Below are 23,603 nucleotides of genomic sequence, written 5' to 3' on the forward strand. Positions count from 1 at the left end.
TGTTCAACCCCTGTACATTCCAAATGAGTGTTTTGACTCTCATCTAGAATGACCCTTGTCTTTCTTACCACTGCCCTCTTGAAGTCCCCAATCCAACTTTTTCAGTTCAGTGTCTGCTTTGTTTTTTCCTTTCCTAGAGTCCTTTACTTTCTTCTGTTCTTGAATCTGATGTTTTTTTCTCTTTTCCTCCATTCTGAGAATGATATCGAGGATTTCATGTTCAAAACCTGATTCATTCATTCACCCCCAAAGCCTTGCAAGCTTTCATCATTGTCAATTTGGACCATTTCCACTACCACAGGGGTATCAACAGACTGCAAAAGTTCACCACCAACCATGCCATGGAAGAGGAAGGAAACAATTAAGAGATTGGGAAGAGATATCTGAGTCCAGCCCCTCATGATAAGAATCACAGAAATGAGACGAATTGGTGCTGCAAGGGCAAATTGATATGGTTAACTTTGTCATTTGCCTCTAATTGTGAAAGTGCATCATCAGAGGTTCCAAATCCCTCAGTTTGGAAGCTTGAATTTCCAATTCCACTGGATTGAATGAGTCTGTTTCGTGTGAGGAAGAAGGAGGTTTGGAGATGCATGGGTCAACTTTGGATGCAGTTGTTTTCCATTGTTGCGTCACTTTTGCATGCTGAGAGTTTTTGTTTCTGACTGGGCCTTTAGAATAGAAGCTGGTGTTTAAATAACTGAGAGTACTTCTTTTAATGGCCGTCCCCTTGTCACTTGATATGCAAATAACACCAAGCAAAGTACCATCATCATCATAAAAAGGGGTATCGATAGCAACAACTAGGAATCTATCCCCTTGCTTATTCTTAACTGGAAACTGTCGAGTCCAACTTTCACCCCTTATCACTCTGTGTACTATGTTATTAGCAGCATCATGATCCCGAGCATCTGTTAGGAGTTCAATGAGGTCACTTCCAAGAGCTTCTGCAGCTGAATAACCATATAGTTATTCAACAGTTCGATTCCTGTGCAACAACGAATAAACACCAATTGAAGTCAAACTAAGGCCAAATAAAATTTTCTTACCTGCACAATGTTACTTAAAAAATATATCATATGTTGATTACAATTACTTTTTACAGTTCAGAGACTTGATGTCTTGGGGCAGCTGATGTTGCATCCACCAAAAGAACACTTGGTTGAAAAGGCAAGTGGCGTTTTGTTCTCAAATATCTTTCTGTCAATGATTCTGCTCCTTCTAATTCTGCCTAGGGTGTAGTTGAAGTGACGAATTAGCCTGGTATTTAAGTGGAGAATAGAGAGACGGGCCCATTATCCCTGACTTTTGATGTGATTGGTAAGGTTTGCCTCAAATGAACTTTTCAGTCATAAGAAAATAGCATTTTACTTCTAATTCTATTGTTCATGGCAAATGTTTCCTTCAGATAAACCCTTTTCGATTTCCAGCCTTCACTGAATAGTTTTGAAGTGTTTGGTTCTGAATACAGAGTCACCTATGAAGCATTCATTTCAGAAATCATAATGGTCTTTTGCCTTCAACAATTCTCTAAGCAGCAAGTATAATCTTTCCTTTCTAGTAGAAGGTGGATGCATTTGGCTAAAAAATATAAAAGCAACGCTTGAACTGCATTACAGCAAAAGGTGAAGGCAATCATATTAGTTATATTTTGCTTTACCATTTTAATAAAAAATAATGGCTTGATGGGAAGATGTATATTAGTCAAGACTAAATTACTTTTTGTCATATTGTCTATCAATTTGGCCTGTTCTTTTGTTTTTACTACCTTTAGTTTCTAGTTTTCAACTTCATGGCATACAGACCTCAAGAGTTCAGACTGGACCATGTATGCACCTTTCTTTTGATTACCAAATAATCAGTAACACAAGCAAACTGGACAACTCCCAGTTTTGTAGCAACTTTTAATCTCTGCTATTACTACCAGATCCTTACTACCAGATCACCAATCTAGCTACGCATATTGCACCTACACAGGATAAAAATTCAGAGTTTGTAATACATAGCTTAGTCTTGGTTTTGTTTTTCCTCTTATATGCACCTCTTGAACAACCTGTTTTGCCAGCATTGCAGGGGTTCTTGTTAGCTTCTGGAAAATTCGTTGGTTCCTTTCCTGCCAAATAAGATAAGACACTTGCAGTGAATGCCATCCTATATATCTCACCTTGTGCTTGCTTGCCTTTGCGGTGCGAATTTGCCCAAATTGTTTCCTCTTCCCATCCTTTAGCCTACCTATTGATACTTTGCCAATAGAGTATCTTCTGCAGTACCTCCTGAGTCAGACAAGCCCTCCCTCTTATCTACCAACCATACAAAACTTTTGATCTTGGTTGGTGCTTGGCTTGTCCATACATATTTCCATCTAGCCAATCTGAGGTCTTGTTGAGTTCCCATTTCCTTCTTATAGAGCTTGTTAACTATGAATCTTCCATCCTCAGAGTGTATCCACGAGACTCTGTCTGATCTTGCAGCAAAACCATTAAACTCATTGATTACATGTAACAATTGTGCCACCCTATCTATTTCCCAGTCATTGAAATGTCTCCTGAAAGATATATCCCAACCAAACAGCCCCTAATGGTGAATTCCAGGGGACCGAGTGGGATTAAGCGAGATATTGCAACCTATTCCTCTTTTTTGGGCAACATGTGTAGAGAGACCCCAAAGTTCTTTGTAGATCTCCTGTCGTCCAGCTTCTAATACCTTAATTTTGCTATTGATAGATGTTATTTCTCTTGAACTTGTTAAAGAAACATATGTAAGAAAGTTGCTTGAATTTGATTTTTTTTTAAGTTAATACTCAAATGGAAGTTCAAGCCACATAGTGCTGCTCCATGATGTTTATAGGTTCAAAAATAGGAAGAAGTTATTGAAGTATCTGCGAAGGACAGATTGGGACTCTTACTGCCTCGTTCTTTCTAAGCTTGGCCTCCGAGACAACCCAGATTACAAGTTCTAGACCAGCACGTATGACATACTACTTGAATGCAGTTTTTCTTTGGCAGATTGCCGGAAGCTTTTTCCATACTAAAACTTTTCCTCTCGTTTTGGGGGGGAGAGGCGATGAGGGGGATGGACTTTTGTTGTTTGGTTCACTGCCTCCCAAGGTAAGCTCATAACTGGTCTTTGAAAGGAGAGCCAAATGTAAGATACCATGTTTTTAATTTCTTTTTTCTTTTCTTTTTATAACGACGGTGTCTAGAATAACTTGCACGAACCACGACATGTATGTATTTCTCTGTACCGGGGGCTCATGACATTTTTACCTTGTGATAGTTTAAGGAGTGAAATTAACAGTAATTGGTCTTCAAGAACCACAATATCTTTTCCTTGTTTGAATTGTACTTGGATGGTAGCAACCTATGTTGCTTAGACTCTTCAAAAATGTCAACGGGTGTGTGTCGAATTCTCCAAAAGTAATATATTTTTAGAGAATCCGACATGGGTGTGGCATTGAAAGTGAAGAGTCCGCACAACTTAGGTGGCAACTGACAAGGTGTTGATTGATTATTCCTTCAATAATTTCCAGGGATGAATTGTTCCTAATAAGCTTTGCCTTTTTACTCTTCATAATATATTCTTGTGTTGTTTTCTCCTCTTGATTTTGATGGTTCGTCGAGAGGACATATGTTTGTTCCGTCAGGTAATTTTCCTATTTTTGTTTTGAATTAAGGTAACGATACGATAACACAATATGTTCGTGTGAATTCACGCTTTTTCTGCAGGAATGGTAATCACGCGGACCTTAAAATATACAGATAACAACATACTTGTCAAACTAATAGGCAGGTGTATTTAAGATTTGAAATTTATAAATTTCTTCAATAACTTCAAATTGATATATGATAATATGACTGAATTCATAGTCAAATATTTAATCATATATTTTGTATTACCAACAAGTTCCTTTTTTTAAAAATAAAAATAAATCCATATAACTCTTGTCATTTGCAAATTTATTTATTAAATGCTAAAGAAGGATAGTTCTTAGCATATATAATTACATAAAAGGATATTTCATTGAGTTGTGGTGAAATGATTGGGATTTCTTAAAAAAAAAATTAGAGCGTTACTCCAAAAATAGGCTATGTAATACATGACTCAAATATAGTTGGATTTCAATAGAAAATATTTCTATTGAAATTTATCCCTCTCCTCTTTATTTTGGTGATTAATAAACAATATATAAAACTTGATGGGCAAACCTAACCCTTATACTTTAATTTGGCATGTTATTTAATTATTAAGTAGTAATAAAACCCAAGACCTTGTTAGCTTGAATTAGAGGAATTTGAATGCTTGGGCTTTCTTCCTTTTTGAGAGCAATTTTGCAAACCTACATATATACAAAGGAAATTATTAGTATATTATAATATTGTTCTCACTCGATAATAGGCATGTGTAGATTAACTTAACATTGAGGTGTGTTTTAATACAAAAACGTGATAGTTTAGATAGGTAAATATATGATGGATAAGAACAATTTTGAGACCAAATTTCAAACGGAGGCCAAAGTTGTTACATTCCAATAGTTGAGGGGTAAATTTGAATCAATTCACCAATAATAAATGCATATTTAAAATCAAATTAAAAGGGAAGGCAAAATTGTTCATTTTCCATAATTTAGAGGAGTTTTCTCTTATTTTTAGTCGTTCATTAGTTTTTAAAAACATTTTTGGGCGAAACAAAAATGGTGAGGGCAGTTTTTTACTTAAGAAATGGACGGAGGGTATTTTTATACTAAATTCAATTAAATTTGGATTCCTGTAGAAAAGTGACGCATTGGGAGGTAAACGCTCCCTAATAAAAGCGATTTTATACTCAAGGTGACTCGAACCCAAGACTTTTGATTAAGAATGAATGAATACTTATCATTCCACCACAACCTCGTTGGTAGGTTTTGGAGCTTCTGTTTTGGCAGTTGGGTGGATTGTATAAATGTAAAATGAATGTGTGTACTAGGTGAACAGTTTGTTTTGATATTAATTCTTGGTTGTTCTGAGAATTAAAATTCTCGAAGTTAGCAGATCTGTTTGGCCATAAAAATTAAGAATTCGTACCACAGAATCCACAGAGCATTATATTTCACCTTTTTTTTTTCAATTCGGTGTTCCGTATTTATATTGGAGCTCGACTAAATTCAGATTCACGACGGAAAGTCCAACATTGGGAGATAAAGTCCTCCCTTACAAAGGCGACTCCATACCCAAATGGGCTCGAACCTGAGACCTCTTGATTAAGAATGAAGGAGTACTTACCACTCTACCACAACTTTTGTTGGTGTATTATATTGCACCTACCTAGAGCCGTCAAAATGGGCTTAGCCCATAGGGCTGGCTCAACTCAACTCGTTATTGAGGTAGGGTCGGGATAGGATTTTTCAAGCCCATTTAAAACTAGGGCTTATAAGCCCAACCCATATAAGCCCTTGGCCCTTGAGGCTTGATCGGGCCTTGAATCCATACTTCAATTCAAGGAAAGTTAAGAGTCAAGTCAAGAGGTTAAGAGTTAAGTCAAGAGAAGTTTATAGAGTTTTCCAAAAGTCTTTTACAAATGTTTTAACTTTATTTTAAGACTTAAACTTTGAGTTGAGTAAAGAGTAAGAGTAAACTTTATTTCTTCAAAGATAATACAGAAACTAATTATTCCCAAGAGTTAAAATGTTTTCACATTTGAGTAAGAAAGGAAACATCGATTTCCAAGAGAGCATTTAAGCTAAGTTTTGAGTAATTATCTCAAACCAAAGAAAGAGTTTTGTTTTAAAAACATATGAGCTGAGTATATTTTGGGAGTAGTATTGAGCACCGATATGGGGATGCAAGTTCATAATAACTCAAGTCTCCATAAACCATGTCGCCATCATGGGTAGAAAAATGATCATACTTTTTAGATGATTTCTTAGTGCTTTTTAAGCATAGACAAGTGGATCCACTTAGTTAAGGCGTTCTATATGACGGCAAAGTATAGGAAAGTTCTGGCAACATGGGGAAGACGTTGTATCATCACTTAGACTCATAGTGGTGGTTGTCGGTTAGAGAAACTCCCACAGTATTTACTTTACATGTAAACTGGGTTGTTGTGTTGCATTTCTTTAACAAATTGAGTTGCTACCTACTGTTTTAAATGCTTTGTATAAACTGCACATTTATTATTGTTTTTACTTTGCATTTGAGTTGAGTTATTCATAAGTTGAGTAAAGCCAAGGTAAGTGTTCCTTTCAGATTCCTTTCAAACTTATGTTATGTTTAGTTTTCCCCTCGCATACTCGTACATTCAATGTACTGGTGCCTTTTGGACTGCATCGTTTTATGATGCAGACACAGGTAACCAGGATTAGCATCCAGCGCCTCGTTGATCCAGTTGAGCACTCAGAGTCAGTTGGTGAGCCTCCTTGCTTTCCGAAGGACTCCTTTTACTTTGCTTTCCAGTATTTTAGTTGTTAGAATGATCGGGGGTCTTGTCCCGACTTCCCTCATTGTTTAGAGGCTTCATAGACGAGTAGTCATAGTTCTTTAGTCTTATTCATTTCATATGTTGTTTAAAGACTTGAGTTTGCCTTATTGACTAGTTGAATGTTTTCTCATTAACATTCTTGAGTTATATGGGTTTATTTCTGTTAAGTTAAGTCTTACGCTATAAGTTAAGTCAGATCAAGAGTTCGCTTGGGGCCAACAATGGTTTTCGAGTGCCAGTTCTGCCCAGGGTGTAGGCTCGGAACATGACAAATAGTGTACATAAAATTGGAGAAAATGGCACTTTAGATGTTTTGTGTTTCTAGCCAGTATTCTCATTTTCTTTAATCTAGCTTCTTTTAAACCTATTTTCACTTGATTTCTATTCCTATCACTTGCAAATTATTTAAATCTGTTAAATAAAAGTAAACCACATTAGCTACACTATTTTTCCAATTAAACATCGCAAAAATTTAAGATTATATTTTGTTAGATTATATATAAATATTTTTGAAATAATATTTTTTACATACTTATCAAACACTAAACTAAAAAATAAGTAAGAAACTTGCAAGCGTTTTAAGAAAACATTTTCTACTAACATTATAGTTTTAAGGAAAAAAGGGCCCGATATATCCTTCAACTTGTCAAATAAATTTGATATGCCTTGTTATAAAAGTATCTCACATATATCCCTACCATTATAAAAGTGGCTCACATATACCCTTTTCATTTAACGAGAGCGATAAAAATTATTTTTGATTTTTTTAAAAATTTTTTAACAAAAATTGTGTTGAAATATATATATATATATATATATATATATATATATGATCCTTGAACAAAGTTTAGAGGTATATTCGATCTTTCGCATGGATGAATTATTTTTTGACTTCTTTAATTATCATTATTTAAAAAAAATTATTCTTATTTTAGTTTCTCTCTCTCTCTCTCTCTCTCTCTATATATATATATATATATATATATATATATATATATATATATATGATCCTTGAACAAAGTTCAGAGGTATATTCGATCTTTCGCATGGATGAATTATTTTTTGACTTCTTTAATTATCACTTTTTGAGTTTTTTTATTCTTATTTTAGTTTTTCTTTCATTCTTTAATATAAAAATAAGAGAGTACAAAAAATGTGAAAGAAACAAAGAAAAGAAAATTTAAAACTATTTTTTGTAGCGATATTGTAATTTAAAACTATTTTTTACAGCCATATTATAGTATAACTTTGTATCTAAAAATAGGGCATATATATTAAATTTTATAAAATAATTAGTGAAAAAAAAAGTTGACCATCAAAATAATATATTTGATTTAGCCATTGAAGCAAAGAAGTTTTAAAAAATACGCCCCTACATGAATTATTGATTTTAATAAAAAATAATAATTAAAATAACGTTTTTACTTTTGTTATAGGAAAAAAAGATATATATGAGTCACTTTCATGATAAAAGATATATCAGCACTAAATGACAAAATTGAGGAGTATATCAAATTTTTTCCCTACTTTTAATTTGGTGACCACAACAATCAAAGAGAAAGAAAGATATAACGACATTTTTCACATCTTAGCTATTTATGATATTTTCTTCGTTTTAAAGGCTCTGGTCAGCGATGTAGACAAAGATGCTTAATAATTTATGTCATGGACCGCAATATAAAATATGGTCCACAAGTTTATATTTTATACGTATAATGATATAAATGATATTGATAAGTTTATTTTTTGTAAAAGAGATTCATGCTTGATGTGAAGAAATTATTCATAGCATGTGAAATTTTTTATCAAAAAATAGTAAGTTACTACTATTGGTGATATATATATATATATATCAGTGAATCTTTGTAAAATTATGTGTAATAAAAAATTTATAATAACATGTAACCACATATATTTATTTATAAATAAAACATGGATATGTCTGATTTATTAGTTAATTCAACGTCTTAGGATATTCTGATTATGGGTGAACAAAATTGAATCGAAAATCAAAATAAACTACAAGTCAAGTTAAATAAATAAAAAATTTGACTAGTGATTTGATTTGACTTGGTCTGACATTAAAAATAATCCAAGTATACTTGGATTAGTTTGGCTTAAACTAAAAAAACTCAAACCCGACATTGTAATATAATTTTTAAAATTTAATTTATACATAAAAGTATTTACTTTGATATAATTTACAAATATTTCTTATACTTTTCAAAGTTTATCTTATAACATATTATTTCAAGTTTGAGACTAAGAATATTGAATGATCCGATATTAAGGGTTATAGTCTATTTTTGAATTGTCCAAAAAGGTTGCCTTATGTGTTTTTGTATTCATATATTGCCATTTGTATTTGTTGCCTTGTGTATATTTGTATTTGTTGTCATGTGTATTTGTATTTTGTATTACTGAAAAAAATTATATAATTGACAATTATCATTATCATTTGTATCACATTTGTATTTGTATCGTTGATTGTTAACATTTGCATCATTGGCTATTACTCTATTGAGAGAGAAAGGAGGTGGCAAGAGAGGGGAGGGGGCAAAGAGAATAGAGGTAACAGAGAGGGGGGGGGGGGGACTAAGAGTGCAGAGAGAGAGAGAGAGAGAGAGAGAGTGCAAATAGAGGAGCGATGTAAGGGAGACAAGAGAGAGGAGAGAGAGGAGAGATAAATTGTTATAATTTAAAAATAGCTATGAATTGTAATTCTTTCAAACAATTATTTTCTATAGTAAATATATATTACGTATTTGCCTTAATACATAATTTTTTCCTATAATTTAATTTTTGGAGTTTTGTACAATATTGTATACCATATTTTTGAACATTAGTGCAAGAAAATAATAGGTAATCCAATTGAAAACTTAAAATTTTGAATAGGTAGGGGTAGAATTGTCAAAAAGGGTTGGTCTTGCCCCACCTGGCTCAAGCCTTTCGGGCCAAGGAATTTAAAGGGTGGGCCAACTCTTCATTTGGAAGGGACTGAAAATGTTCAACTCAACCCAACCCTAGAAGAGTCGAAGGTTGGGGCAGGCTAGCCCTTTTTTTTTTTTTCTTTTCAAACTTAAAATTCTATAACATCAAGAAAATGAGAAGATTTTCAAATCAAATATGGCAAACAATGGTGTTGTTTCAATAACACTAGCAAAAAATCGAGTGTAATTAGCATGTATCTAGGATACTAGATATGCGAGATACATGTATCTGGTGTGATGCATCCCAGATATGCGAGTGAGATAAGAGAGTGATAAGCGAGAGGGGAGGGAGATGAGGGTGCAGATTCGTCTATGTATCATAGATACATGCGAATCCACTTGGGTAGAGTGTATCTAAAACAAATTAACCTAATTTTGAGTCCATGTATCCTGAGATACATGTATCTAGACGTACTAAATTATGGTAAGATTTATAATATTACAACATAATGTGCATTTAAGTAATTAGCTCATATGCTAGCGAGATTGTTGTAAGTTACCCTTAAATAAATAGTTTTGGCCAATAAGCTGACCCCAGCCCGGCCCCGATCAAGCCTCAAGGGCCAAGGGCTTATATGGGTTGGACTTATAAGCCCTAGTTTTAAATGGGCTTGAAAAATTATATCCCAACCCTACCTCAATAACGGGTTGAGTTGAGCCAGCCCTATGGGCTAAGCCCATTTTGACGGCTCTAGGTAGATGCAATATAATACACCAACAAAAGTTGTGGTGGAGTGGTAAGTACTCCTTCATTCCTAATCAAGAGGTCTCAGGTTCGAGCCCCTTTGGGTACGGAGTCGCCTTTGTAAGGGAGGACTTTACCTCCCAATGTTGAACTTTCCGTCGCGAATCTAAATTTAGTCGGGCTCCAATATAAATACGGAACACCGAATTGGAAAAAAAAGGTGCAATATAATGCTCTGTGGATTCTGTGGTACCATTCTTAATTTTTATGGCCAAACAGATCTGCTAACTTTGAGAATTTTAATTCTCAGAACAACCAAGAATTAATATCAAAACAAACTGTGCACCTAGTACACACATTCATTTTACATTTATTCAATCCACCCAACTGCCAAAACAAAAGCTCCAAAACCTACCAACGAGGTTGTGGTGGAATGATAAGTATTCATTCATTCTTAATCAAATGTTTTGAGTTCGAGTCCCCTTAACTTGAGTATAAAATCACTTTTATTAGGGAGCGTTTACCTCCCAATGTGTCACTTTTCTACACGAATCCAAATTTAATTGAATTTAGTATAAAAATACCCTCCATCCATTTCTTAAGTAAAAACTCCCCTCACCATTTTCGTTTCGCCCAAAAATGTTTTTTAAAAACTAATGAACGACTAAAAATAAGAGAAAACTCCTCTAAATTATGGAAAATGAACAATTTTGCCTTCCCTTTTAATTTGATTTTAAATATGCATTTATTATTGGTGAATTGATTCAAATTTTCCCCTCAACTATTGGAATGTAACAACTTTGACCTCCGTTTGAAATTTGGTCTCAAAATTGTTCTTATCTGACCACCATATACCTATCTAAACTATCACGTTTTTGTATTAAAACACACTTCAATGTTAAGTTAATCTACACATGCCTATTATCGAGTGAGAACAATATTATAATATACTAATAATTTCCTTTGTATATATGTAGGTTTGCAAAATTGCTCTCAAAAAGGAAGAAAGCCCAAGCATTCAAATTCCTCTAATTCAAGCTAACAAGTTCTTGGGTTTTATTACTACTTAATAATGAAATAACATGCCAAATTAAAGTATAAGGGTTAGGTTTGCCCATCAAGTTTTATATGTTGTTTATTAATCACAAAAATAAAGAGGAGAGGGATAAATTTCAATAGAAATATTTTCTATTGAAGTCCAACTATATTTGAGTCGTGTATTACAGAGCCTATTTTTGGAGTAACGCTCTAAAAAAAATTAAAAAAAATTCCAACCATTCCACCACAACTCAGTGAAATATCCTTTTATGTAATTATGCTAAGAACTATCCTTCTTTAGCATTTAATAAACAAATTTGCACCTGACAAGAGTTATACGGTTTATTTATTTATTTAAAAAAAGGAACTTGTTGGTAATACAAAATATATGATTAAATATTTGACTATGAATTCAGTCATATTATCATATATCAATTTGAAGTTAATTGGAGAAATTTATAAATTTCAAATCTTAAATACGCCTGCCTATTAGTTTGACAAGTATGTCGTTATCTGTATATTTTAAGGTCTGCGTGATCACCATACCTGCAGAAAAAGAGTGAATTCACACGGACATGTTGTGTTATCGTATCGTTACCTTAATTCAAAACAAAAAATAGGAAAATTACCTGACGGAGCAAACGTATGTCCTCTCGACGAACCATCAAAACCAAGAGGAGAAAATAACACAAGAATATATTATGAAGATTAAAAAGGCGAAGCTTATTAGGAACAATTCATCCCTGTAAATTATTGAAGCAAATAATAATCAATCAACACCTTGCCATTTGCCACCTAAGCTGTGCAGACTCTTCACTTTCGATGCCACACCCATGTCGGATTCTCTAAATATATACTACTTTTGGAGAATCCGACACACACCCGTTGACATTTTTGAAGAGTCTAAGCAACATAGGTTGCTACCATCCAAGTACAATTCAAACAAGGAAAAGATATTGTGGTTCTTGAAGACCAATTACTGCTAATTTCACTCCTCAAACTATCACAAGGTAAAAATGTCATGAGCCCCCGGTACACAGAGATACATACACGTCGTGGTGTGTGCAAGTTATTCTAGACACCATTGTTATAAAAGAAAAGAAAAAATAAATTAAAAGCATGGTATCTTACATTTGGCTCTCCTTTCAAAGACCAGTTATGAGCTTTCCTTGGGAGGCAGTGAGCCAAACAACAAAAGTTCATCGCCTCTCCCCCCAAACGAGAGGAGAAGTTTTAGTATGGAAAAAGCTTCCGGCAATCTGCTATAAATGGAATTTTCGTGATATGCGTATTCCTGCTAAAGATGCTCTCAATTGGGTACAATTCAACAGAAAACTCACCTTTTTGTGAAGAAGTGAAGATAGGTGCTTTATTTTTGTTGTAAGCTGAGCCACTGAAAACAAAAAAAAAGGCTAACATTAATATACATAAAAGGAATTCACCATTAGGGGCTGTTTGGTTGGGATATATCTTTCAGGAGACATTTCAATGACTGGGAAATAGATAGGGTGGCACAATTGTTACATGTAATCGATTAGTTTAATGGTTTTGCTGCAAGGTCAGACAGAGTCTCGTGGGTACACTCTGAGGATGGAAGATTCACAGTTAACAAGCTATATAAGAAGGAAATGGGAACTCAACAAGGCCTCAGATTGGCTAGATGGAAATATGTATGGACAAGCCAAGCACCAACCAAGATAAAATGTTTTGTATGGTTGGTAGATAAGAGGGCTTGTCTGACTCAGGAGGTACTGCAGAACATACTCCTAAGAACATCTTCAAAAGGAACATAAATTGAAAGAAGGATGATCAACCTAGGAAAACACTTTCAAAAGGAACAAGTTGGACCTTGGGATGATTAAGATCACATGAGTGTCCCTCAATGGCTAATGAACATTGCGCATTCTGCCCTCTAATCTTGAATTTTATGCTCAATTTTGTACATTAAGTTGTATGTCTCTATACCACTTTTAATGTCAAGTCACTCATGCACTATAATATTGTATTTGCATCTGTCATAGGAGAGAAACTTAGTAAAATTGGAGCAAAACTCAACATTATCCAGCGATCTAAGGTATGTATACTACAATTGTTCATGACTAATATAGAATCAATGCACTTGAACCTGTTCCTTCCACTTGTCCCAAAATATATATTCATGTCCTATGCTTAATTTTTGGTGTTCTCTAAAAGGAATCTAATCACGATCTCTTGTGATAAATATAACCAGGTCTCTACCCAAGATAAAACTCTTCATCTCAAAGGACTCTCAATACCACTATTAAAAGCCTATTTAAAGCCTTATCTTAGCGTGTCTCTACAACTCACACCCTTCTCTTTCATATACTTTTTAATCAAGAAATCCTCTTTTTCTAAAATTATGGAATAAAGTGTTCTTCAAGAAACATGTTCATGCTTGATTAATTACAATTTATGGTTCTTAATGACATTCTTGGAGATCCTAATTGTCACGCCCCGAGCTACCCCCAAGACGCGGACACGGGACCTAGGACCACAAGTGATCCCAAGCTAACCCTGCTGGCATGATCATGAGCATACTAAAGATAATAAACTGATGCGGAAGCTAATTCATAAATAAATCTGAAAAGATAGGGAATACCCATATACTATAACTGAATATATCAATTATGAGAGTTTAATACAAAAGAAATATCAAACTCAAATACTAAGCTGAATCTAACTATGTCTGACATAAGCCTCTAAACTGACTAGAAATGTTGGGACATGCCCCAACTAGATCTAGCAAAACTGAAACTAAAGACTAAAAGCGATACAGATAAACATATCACTAGTCCTCGAAGAATGAGGACTCACCACTGATGCTGCTGAACTGAAGATCGAGAACCGATCTAAGCGTGATCTGGATACTGAGAACCTGAACCTACATCATGAGAAGATGTAGCGCATGTATGCGTCAGTACTTGAAAGGTACTGAGCAGGCAGGATAGAGTAAAGCTGAAAGAACACATAACTGAACAAAGCAATAAAGCAATGAAATAATCTGAACATGATATAGATACTGAATACTGAGCTAACTGAATGCAATGACCAATTTATAACATGCTGACTGAATACTGAATAAACTGTAAATGTGGTCAATGCAATAGAATCTAACTGAACTGTGGGAGCTACTAATAACCGACATAAAACCACATCAGCTAAATGTGGAGTCCGATGTATACGCCCCATCGAGAGGACCCAATATACCCTGCCAGAGGTATAAAGACATGCTGGCGTGATCACTAAACTGATGTTGCCCACAGAGGGGACTTACACCTACGTGGCTCGCAGTTCTGGGACTATATGGGTACGCTAAAACCCTAGTCCAACTCGGTATTATGCTACTCCCAATGAATTAAGTAGTTAACTGGTTATAACTGAATTTCTGTAAATACTGGATAGCTCGAACTGAACATGCAAACTGAGAATGCAACAATTAATCTGATAATGATGCATTCATAAACTGAGGCATGTAAAACTGAATACTGAAATATCTGACCTAGCTAGCATGTGTAATTCAAGAACTAAAGAAATACATAGCTAGGGTTCTGAAATTCATGTGATAAACTGAGCAATAACATGATAATCTGATTTAGAACATTTAATAACTAATTCATGATGATCTGCTATAATTCTAGAAACCCTAGGTCTGTTCATAATCATGGAATCAAAAACTTGACTGAATTCTAGGGACCTAATAGGCGAAAAGAACCCACTAGTGAAATCCCACATACCTGGTGACGAATTCCATGGAGAAATCTTTTGATTTCGGGGCTGGAACTGAAGAAACCTCGCTGCGTTCTTGAACTAGGGTTCTTGACCTTTTTCTCCTCTCTTGCTTCTAATTTTCTAAGTTTGATTAATGATTTTGACTAAGGTAAGTTCTAGTTATGTTTCTAGGCTTAAACTGATTAAAACCTCATGATTTAGGGTCTAAACGACGTATCTTAGGGGTTAAATGAAATAGGAAAAGACCAAAAGACCCCTGAATTAACTGCTGTCAGAGTGACTGACGGAATGGACTGACGGTCCGTCAATCAATCGACGGTCCGTCGATCGGGTCCGTAGGTCGAGTCTGCCCGACAGGGCTTCACTAAAATGGTCATAACATTTTACTCGGAGGTCAGAATTTAGCAAACTCGGTGGAGTTGGAAAGATAATTCAATTATCTATCTAACCATAGGTCATGGGACACATAATTCATTTTGTGATAAAAGTTATGACCATCTGAAGTTGACCCATCAATAAATTTCAGCTAACTGGTTGCTGACCCTCATCTACGGACCGTGGATCGAATGACGGTCCCTGATGGTCGACCGTAGTTTGTGTCAGAGGCTGGGTAAGGGAAGTCTCGATCCACGAACCGTGGTCTGATCTACGGACCGTGGGTCTGTCCGTGAGTCAGGACTTAGCCAATTTTCTGAGCTGGCTGGGGAGGGGTTGCAGTGGTGAACCACGGTCCACCAGCACGGGCCGTGGTTTGACCTGCGGTCCGTGGATGGTAACCGTAAGTTGCACCTGCAACTTCTTAAAATCTGCATTTTTGTCTATTTTGAATACGGGGAGTTACATTATCTCCCCCTTGGGACCATTTGTCCTCGAATGAAGACTAAACTAGCTGAAATGGAGGGAGAGGGCTGCAATCCCTACCACTGAACACTGAGAACTGAATTTTTGACTGAACTGAGTTCCAAGGACATGCAAATACGCTGAAAATGCAAGTACAAACTGAAGGAACATGATTCTAAGACTGAATTTTCGCATGAATGACTGAAAAACTGAAGAGGAACTATTACCTCAAGCTGGAATGGAATCGGAAGGAAAGAGGTGAGGATACTTGGACTTCATGGCTGCTTCTGCTTCCCAAGTAGCTCCCTCTACTGACTGACTCCTCCACAAAACCTTGACTGAAGCGACTTCTTTATTTCTCAACCTTCTAACTTGACGATCGAGAATCTCAACTGGTACATCCTCATAAGAAAGGCTATATTTCACGGCCACACTCTCTAATGGCACTATGGATGCTGGATCACCCACACACTTCTTTAGAAGAGAAATGTGAAAGACTGGATGCACTGCTGCTAAGTCCGCTGGCAACTCTAACTCATAAGCCACTTTACCAATCATTTTCAAGATTCGGTAAGGGCCTACATATCTGGGACTGAGCTTTCCTTTCTTGCCAAATCTCATCACTCCCTTCATGGGTGACACTTTCAGGAAAACCCAATCATTAACTTGGAACTCTAGTTCCCTTCTTCTCACATCTGCATAAGACTTCTGGCGACTCTGAGCAGTCTTAAGTCTATCTCTAATGAGTTGCACTTTCTCCATAGCATCAAGGACTGAATCTGGTCCTATCAAGGCTGTTTCACCTACTTCAAACCAACCAACTGGAGATCTACATCTACGCCCATATAATGCCTCATAAGGGGCCATCTGAATGTTGGAATGGTAACTATTGTTGTAGGCGAACTCAATCAGAGGAAGGTGATCATCCCAACTACCCTTGAAGTCGATCACACAAGCTCTCAACATGTCCTCTAAGGTCTGAATGGTACGCTCTGCCTGACCATCCGTCTGCGGATGAAATGTTGTGCTAAGATTAACCTGAGTACCAAGACCTTTCTGAAATGACTTCCAGAAATGAGATGTAAACTGAGGACCTCTATCTGAGATGATAGACAAAGGAACTCCGTGCAACCTCACAATCTCATTAATGTAAAGCTTGGCGTAATCCTCCGCCGAATCTGTAGTCTTGACCACCAAAAAGCGAGAAGGCTTAGTAACCCTATCAACAATCACCCAAATGGAGTCATGTTGTCTGCGAGTACGAGGTAAACCTGTGATGAAGTCCATGTTGATCACTTCCCACTTCCAAGTAGGAATGTCAATCTCTTGAGTCATACCTCCTGGTTTCTGATGTTCTACCTTTACTTGCTGGCAATTGGGGCACTTAGCCACAAAGTCTGCTATATCTCTTTTCATACCATTCCACCAATAGACTTCCCGTAGATCACGGTACATCTTAGTAGTGCCTGGATGAATAGAATATTTGGAATTGTGGGCTTCTGCGAGAATATGTTGTCTCAATTCACCCACATCAGGAACACACAATCTACCTTGATAGCGAAGTACACCATCTCCCCCTTGGGAGAAAACCTCCACTCTCTGATTGTGGACTGCACCCTTAAGTTCAAGCAAGATTGGATCACTATCTTGCATTTCCTTAACCTCTACTACCAAAGAAGATTCTGCCCCATTCTGAACTGTTACACCACCATCTGATATGCTCATAAGACGAACTCCTAGGCGAGCAAGTCTGTGAACATCCTTTGCTAGCTCTTTTCTTTCTTCCTCAACATGTGATACACTACCCATGGATAATCTGCTAAGAGCATCTGCTACTACATTCGCCTTACCCGGATGGTAATGCACACTCATATCATAATCTTTGAGGAACTCAAGCCACCTTCTCTGGCGAAGATTCAACTCTCTCTGGGTGAATACATATTGAAGGCTCTTATGGTCTGTGAACATATCTACATGAACACCATACAAGTAATGTCTCCAAATCTTAAGTGCAAACACCACTGCTGCTAGCTCGAGGTCATGAGTTGGATAATTCTTCTCATGTACCTTAAGTTGTCTAGAAGCATAAGCTATAACCTTACCTCACTGCATCAACACACAACCTAGGCCGACTCTGGATGCATCACAATAGATCACATAACCATCTGAACCCTCTGGTAGAGTCAAGACAGGAGCTGTAGTCAACCTAGTTTTCAGTTCTGCAAAGCTTTTCTCACAATCATCTGACCATTGGAACTTAACCTTTTTCTGAGTTAACTTAGTCAATGGAGAGGCTATGGATGAAAATCCTTCCACAAACCGTCTGTAATAGCCCGCTAGACCCAAGAAACTTTTGATATCTGTAGCGGAGGTAGGTTTGGGCCATTGTTTCACTGCTTCTATCTTCTGGGAATCTACTCAAATTCCTTCACTAGACACAATATGCCCAAGGAAGGCAACTGATTGTAACCAAAACTCGCACTTGTTAATTTTGCATATAACTAGCGATCTTTGAGAGTTTGGAGAACAACTCTCAAATGACTTGCATGTTCTTCCTCATTCCTAGAGTAAATGAGGATATCATCAATAAAGACGATAACGAACAAGTCCAAGTACTGCTTGAACACTCTGTTCATCAAATCCATGAAAGCTGCAGGAGCATTGGTTAGTCCAAATGACATAACTACAAATTCGTAATGACCATACCGAGTTCTGAAGGTTGTCTTCGGAATGTCACTATCTCTGACTCTAAGCTGATGATAACCTGATCTGAGGTCTATCTTTGAGAAATGACTAGCACCCTGAAGTTGGTCAAACAAGTCATCAATCCTGGGGATAGGATATTTATTCTTGATTGTGACTTTGTTCAACTGCTTATAGTCAATACACATTCTGAGAGAACCATCTTTCTTCTTCACGAACAACACTGGTGCACCCCATGGCGAAATACTAGGTCTGATGAAACCCTTATCTAAAAGGTCTTTCAACTGCTCTTTCAATTCCTTAAGCTCAGCTGAAGCCATTCTGTAAGGAGGGATAGAGTTAGGCTGGGTATCTGGAAGGAGATCAATTCCAAAGTCTATTTCCCTTTCGGGAGGAACTCCAGGAAGATCTTCTGGGAACACTTCTGGAAACTCACTGACTACAGGAACTGACTCAAGAGTTGGGGATTCGGAACTAGAATCCTTAACCCAAACTAGATGATAGAGATAACCCTTAGAGATCATCTTTCTGGCCTTAAGGTAAGAAATGAATCGACCCATAGGCGCTAAGCTACTACCTTTCCATTCTAGAATTGGTTCGTCTGGAAACTGAAAACGAACAATCCTAGTTCTACAATCGACTGAGGCATAACATGAATGTAACCAATCCATGCCTAGAATGACATCAAAGTCTACCATTTCTAACTCTACAAGATCTGCTGAGGTGACTTTCTGAGAGACTGTGACAGGGCAATTTCTGTATACCCGTCTTGCTATAACTGGGTCACCGACTGGAGTAGAGACTGAGAAAGGTTCTGAAAGAGTTTCTGGACTAACACTGAATTGGACTGCTATGTAAGGAGTTATAAAAGACAAAGTAGCCCCTGGATCTAACAATGTATAAACATCAAGATCAAAGACTCGTAACGTACCAGTGACTACATCAGGAGAATCTTCCTGATCTTGACGAGCCTGAAGAGCATAAAGCATGTTTTGGCGCTGTCTGCCACCAGTACCAGAAGAGTTACCCTGCTGAGTCGGGCGACCTGATGGTGCTGCTGAAGTTGTAGACTGAGCTCTACCATTATTTCCTCTTTGACCTTGTCTTGAAGGACAATCCTTCAATCTATGACCAAACTGACCACACCCAAAGCATCCTTCCTTACCTGCAAGGCACTCACCCGGATGGTTCTTACTACACTTCGGGCAAGTTGGGTAGGTTTTGGTGCCTGAAACACTACCTTGAGACTTAGAGCCTGACACCCTACCTTTCTGATCGTTACGGAACCTGGGGGATGGAACACTAGCTGATGAAGGTGCTGGAGTCATAGACTTCTGCTGAAAATGCGAGCGGTTTCCACCACCCGATTTCTGGTGGGAATACTCGTAGTTACTTGTTCTTGCTTTCTTAGTCTCTTTAGCCTGTTCCCTAAGCTTATCACCCTCAACCTGCTGAGCATGAGTCATGAGCCTCGAGATGTTCATGTCTCCCAACAACATAGCGTTCCTGCACTCTGTTTTCACTAAGTCTGACACTCCATAGAGAAACTTATTCATCTGAGCCCTGGAATCAGCAACCATGTGAGGAGCATACCTGGAGAGTTGGTTAAACTTGAGCCCATAATCTTGGACAGTCATGTTACCCTGCCTTAAGTTCATAAATTCCTGGGCCCTTGTTTCTCTTAACTCTATGGGGAAAAACCTGTCTAGAAAGGTTTCCCTGAGTATACCAGATATGAGCTACATCCTTAAGTTGGTAAGATAGCACTCAACCCGATCATTCCCAGTGACCTGCATTACCTCAAAGATCTTCTTGGTCTCATCCAAGAAATTCTGGGGATCTTCACTAGTCTACGATCCTAAGAACTCTGGAGGATTCATCCTAACAAAGTCACGGACCCTTGCTGCTGCTGATCCACCATTTGCATTCACAGGAGCTTGAACCCGCTGATTGTTCTGGTTAGCGACACTCTGAGCCAACATCTGAATGGCATTCCTGAATTCAGCATTCGACACTTCTTGATCTGAAACTGGAGGAGCTGTGTTTGTGTTCCTGGCATTCGCATTCCTGACATAAGCTCTACGATGAGGCATGATCACTGAAACGTAGCACATCTAGTTAGAATGGAATTAGATCATACCTTACGCACAATAAGAGTAACAAGAAAATGAAGATTTTTCCTAAGACACTTTGTAGCCTCCCTTTCATTAGATGTGGTGCGCACTACACACCCATGAAAAGGACTCTACCTAGTGCGGCTTTTCAGACATCCTAGGACACTTAAACCTAATGCTCTGATACCAAGTTTGTCATGCCCTGAGCTACCCCCAAGACGCGGACACGGGACCTAGGACCACAAGTGATCCCAAGCTAACCCTGCTGGCATGATCATGAACATACTAAAGATAATAAACTGATGCGGAAGCTAATTCATAAATAAATCTGAAAAGATGGGGAATACCCATATACTATAACTGAATATATCAAATATGAGAGTTTAATACAAAAGAAATATCAAACTCAAATACTAAGCTGAATCTAACTATGTCTGACATAAGCCTCTAAACTGACTAGAAATGTTGGGACATGCCCCAACTAGATCTAGCAAAACTGAAACTAAAGACTAAAAGCGATACAGATAAGCATATCACTAGTCCTCGAAGAATGAGGACTCACCACTGATGCTGCTGAACTGAAGATCGAGAATCGATTTATGCGTGATCTGGATACTGAGAACCTGAACCTACATCATGAGAAGATGTAGCGCACGTATGCGTCAGTACTTGAAAGGTACTGAGCAGGCAGGATAGAGTAAAGCTGAAAGAACATATAACTGAACAAAGCAATAAAGCAATGAAATAATCTGAACATGATATAGATACTGAATACTGAGCTAACTGAATGCAATGACTAATTTATAACATGTTGACTGAATACTGAATAAACTTTAAATGTGGTCAATGCAATAGAGTCTGACTGAACTATGGGAGCTACTAATAACCGACATAAAACCACATCAGCTAAATGTGGAGTCCGATGTATACGACCCATCAAGAGGACCCAATATACCCTGCCAGAGGTATAAAGACATGCTGGCGTGATCACTAAACTGATGTTGCCCACAGAGGAGACTTACACTTACGTGGCTCGTAGTTCTGGGACTATATGGGTACGCTAAACCCTAGTCCAACTCGGTATTATGCTACTCCCAATGAATTAAGTAGTTAACTGGTTATAACTGAATTTCTGTAAATACTGGATAGCTCGAACTGAACATGCAAACTGAGAATGCAACAATTAATCTGATAATGATGCATTCATAAACTGAGGCATGTAAAACTGAATACTGAAATATCTGACCTAGCATGTGTAATTCAAGAACTAAAGAAATATATAGCTAGGGTTCTGAAATTCATGCGATAAACTGAGCAATAACATGATAATATGATTTGGAACATTTAAATAACTAATTCATGATGATCTGCTATAATTCTAGAAACCCTAGGTCTGTTCATAATCATGGAATCAAGAATCTGACTGAATTCTAGGGACCTAATGGGCGAAAGGAACCCACTAGTGAAATCCCACATACCTGGTGACGAATTCCACGGAGAAATCTTTTGATTTCGGGGCTGGAACTGAAGAAACCTCGATGCGTTCTTGAACTAGGGTTCTTGACCTTTTTCTCCTCTCTTGCTTCTAATTTTCTAAGTTTGATTAATGATTTTGACTAAGGTAAGTTCTAGTTATGTTTCTAGACTTAAACTAATTAAAACCTCATGATTTAGGGTCTAAATGACGTATCTTAGGGGTTAAATGAAATAGGAAAAGACTAAAAGACCCCTGAATTAACTGTTGTCGGAGTGACTGACGGAATGGACTGACGGTCCGTCAATCAATCGACGGTCCCTCAATCAATCGACGGTCCGTCGATCGGGTTCGTAGGTCGAGTCTGCCCGACAGGGCTTCACTAAAATGGTCATAACATTTTACTCAGAGGTCGGAATTTAGCAAACTCAGTGGCGTTGGAAAGATAATTCAATTATCTATCTAACCATAGGTCATGGGACACATAATTAATTTTTTGTTAAAAGTTATGACCATCTGAAGTTGACCCATCAATAAATTTCAGCTAACTGGTTGGTGACCCTCATCTACGGTCAGACCTACGGACCGTGGATCGAATGATGGTCCGTGCTGGTCGACCGTAGTTTGTGTCAGAGGCTGGGTAAGGGAAGTCTCGATCCACGGACACAGACCACGGACCGTGGTCTGATCTACGGACCGTGGGTCTGTCTGTGAGTCGGGACTTAGCCAATTTTCTGAGCTGGCTGGGGAGGGGTTGCAGTGGTGAACTACGGTCCACCAGCACAGGCCGTGGTTTGACCTACGGTCCGTGGATGGTGACCATAAGTTGCACCTGCAACTTCTCAAAATCTACATTTTTGTCTATTTTGAATACGGGGTGTTACACTAAGTGTGATGGTCTATCTAATGTTATGGTTGAGATGACTTCGGTGTATGACACCTCTAATTTGGTGCCTTATAAAATAGAGGTTGTGGTGTAGAAAGTAGGTAGTGTTGGTTCTTAGGGGGAATCTATATATTGTGTGTCTAAAATTACTAAAGAAGTTTTGAAGTATGTACCATGTGAGGGGGAATATTCTGGGGACCCTATAGTTGAATAAAGTTCACTTTTTAGGGTCAACTTGGGTGCATCTAGTGAGGGGGAATAAATGGGAGACCCCTATGTCGAACTTAGTTCTTCTATTGAAGATCCATATAAACTGGAATTTAGGATGATGTAAAAAATTATTATAGTTGGTGTTGCACCTGATAGTACCACGTCTAAGGAATAGAATGGGAGAACATGTTCCTTTACAAATGATGCTGAAGAAAATTTGTTCCTCTTACTGACTCTATTGAAATTAAAGATGACTCTATTGAAATTAGAGTTTTGAACTGTGGGAAACGGACCAGTGCTCTTAGCAAGGTGATTACTGATTTTGGGGGCTAGAGATGAGTGAATTGTTGTTTCTCCGGAGATTGAACCAGTTCCTTAAAGGTGAAAAAAAATAAGTTGAACTTGAAGTCATATATGACACTTACCAGAATGTCATGGACCAGCTGCATATGAACCATGA

The 23,603-nt window shown here is 37.4% G+C and overlaps 1 pseudogene; it reads right to left on the reverse strand.

Moving 5' to 3' along the window:
- Positions 1–236: 236 nt before the first annotated feature.
- Positions 237–23,603, reverse strand: part of LOC125814373 (patatin group M-1-like) — a 37,487-nt pseudogene continuing 14,120 nt past the window's right edge.

Source organism: Solanum verrucosum, unplaced genomic scaffold (genome assembly GCF_900185275.1).
Source record: "Solanum verrucosum unplaced genomic scaffold, falcon-dt-bn FXZP01000268.1, whole genome shotgun sequence".
Classification (NCBI taxonomy): Eukaryota; Viridiplantae; Streptophyta; class Magnoliopsida; order Solanales; family Solanaceae; genus Solanum; species Solanum verrucosum.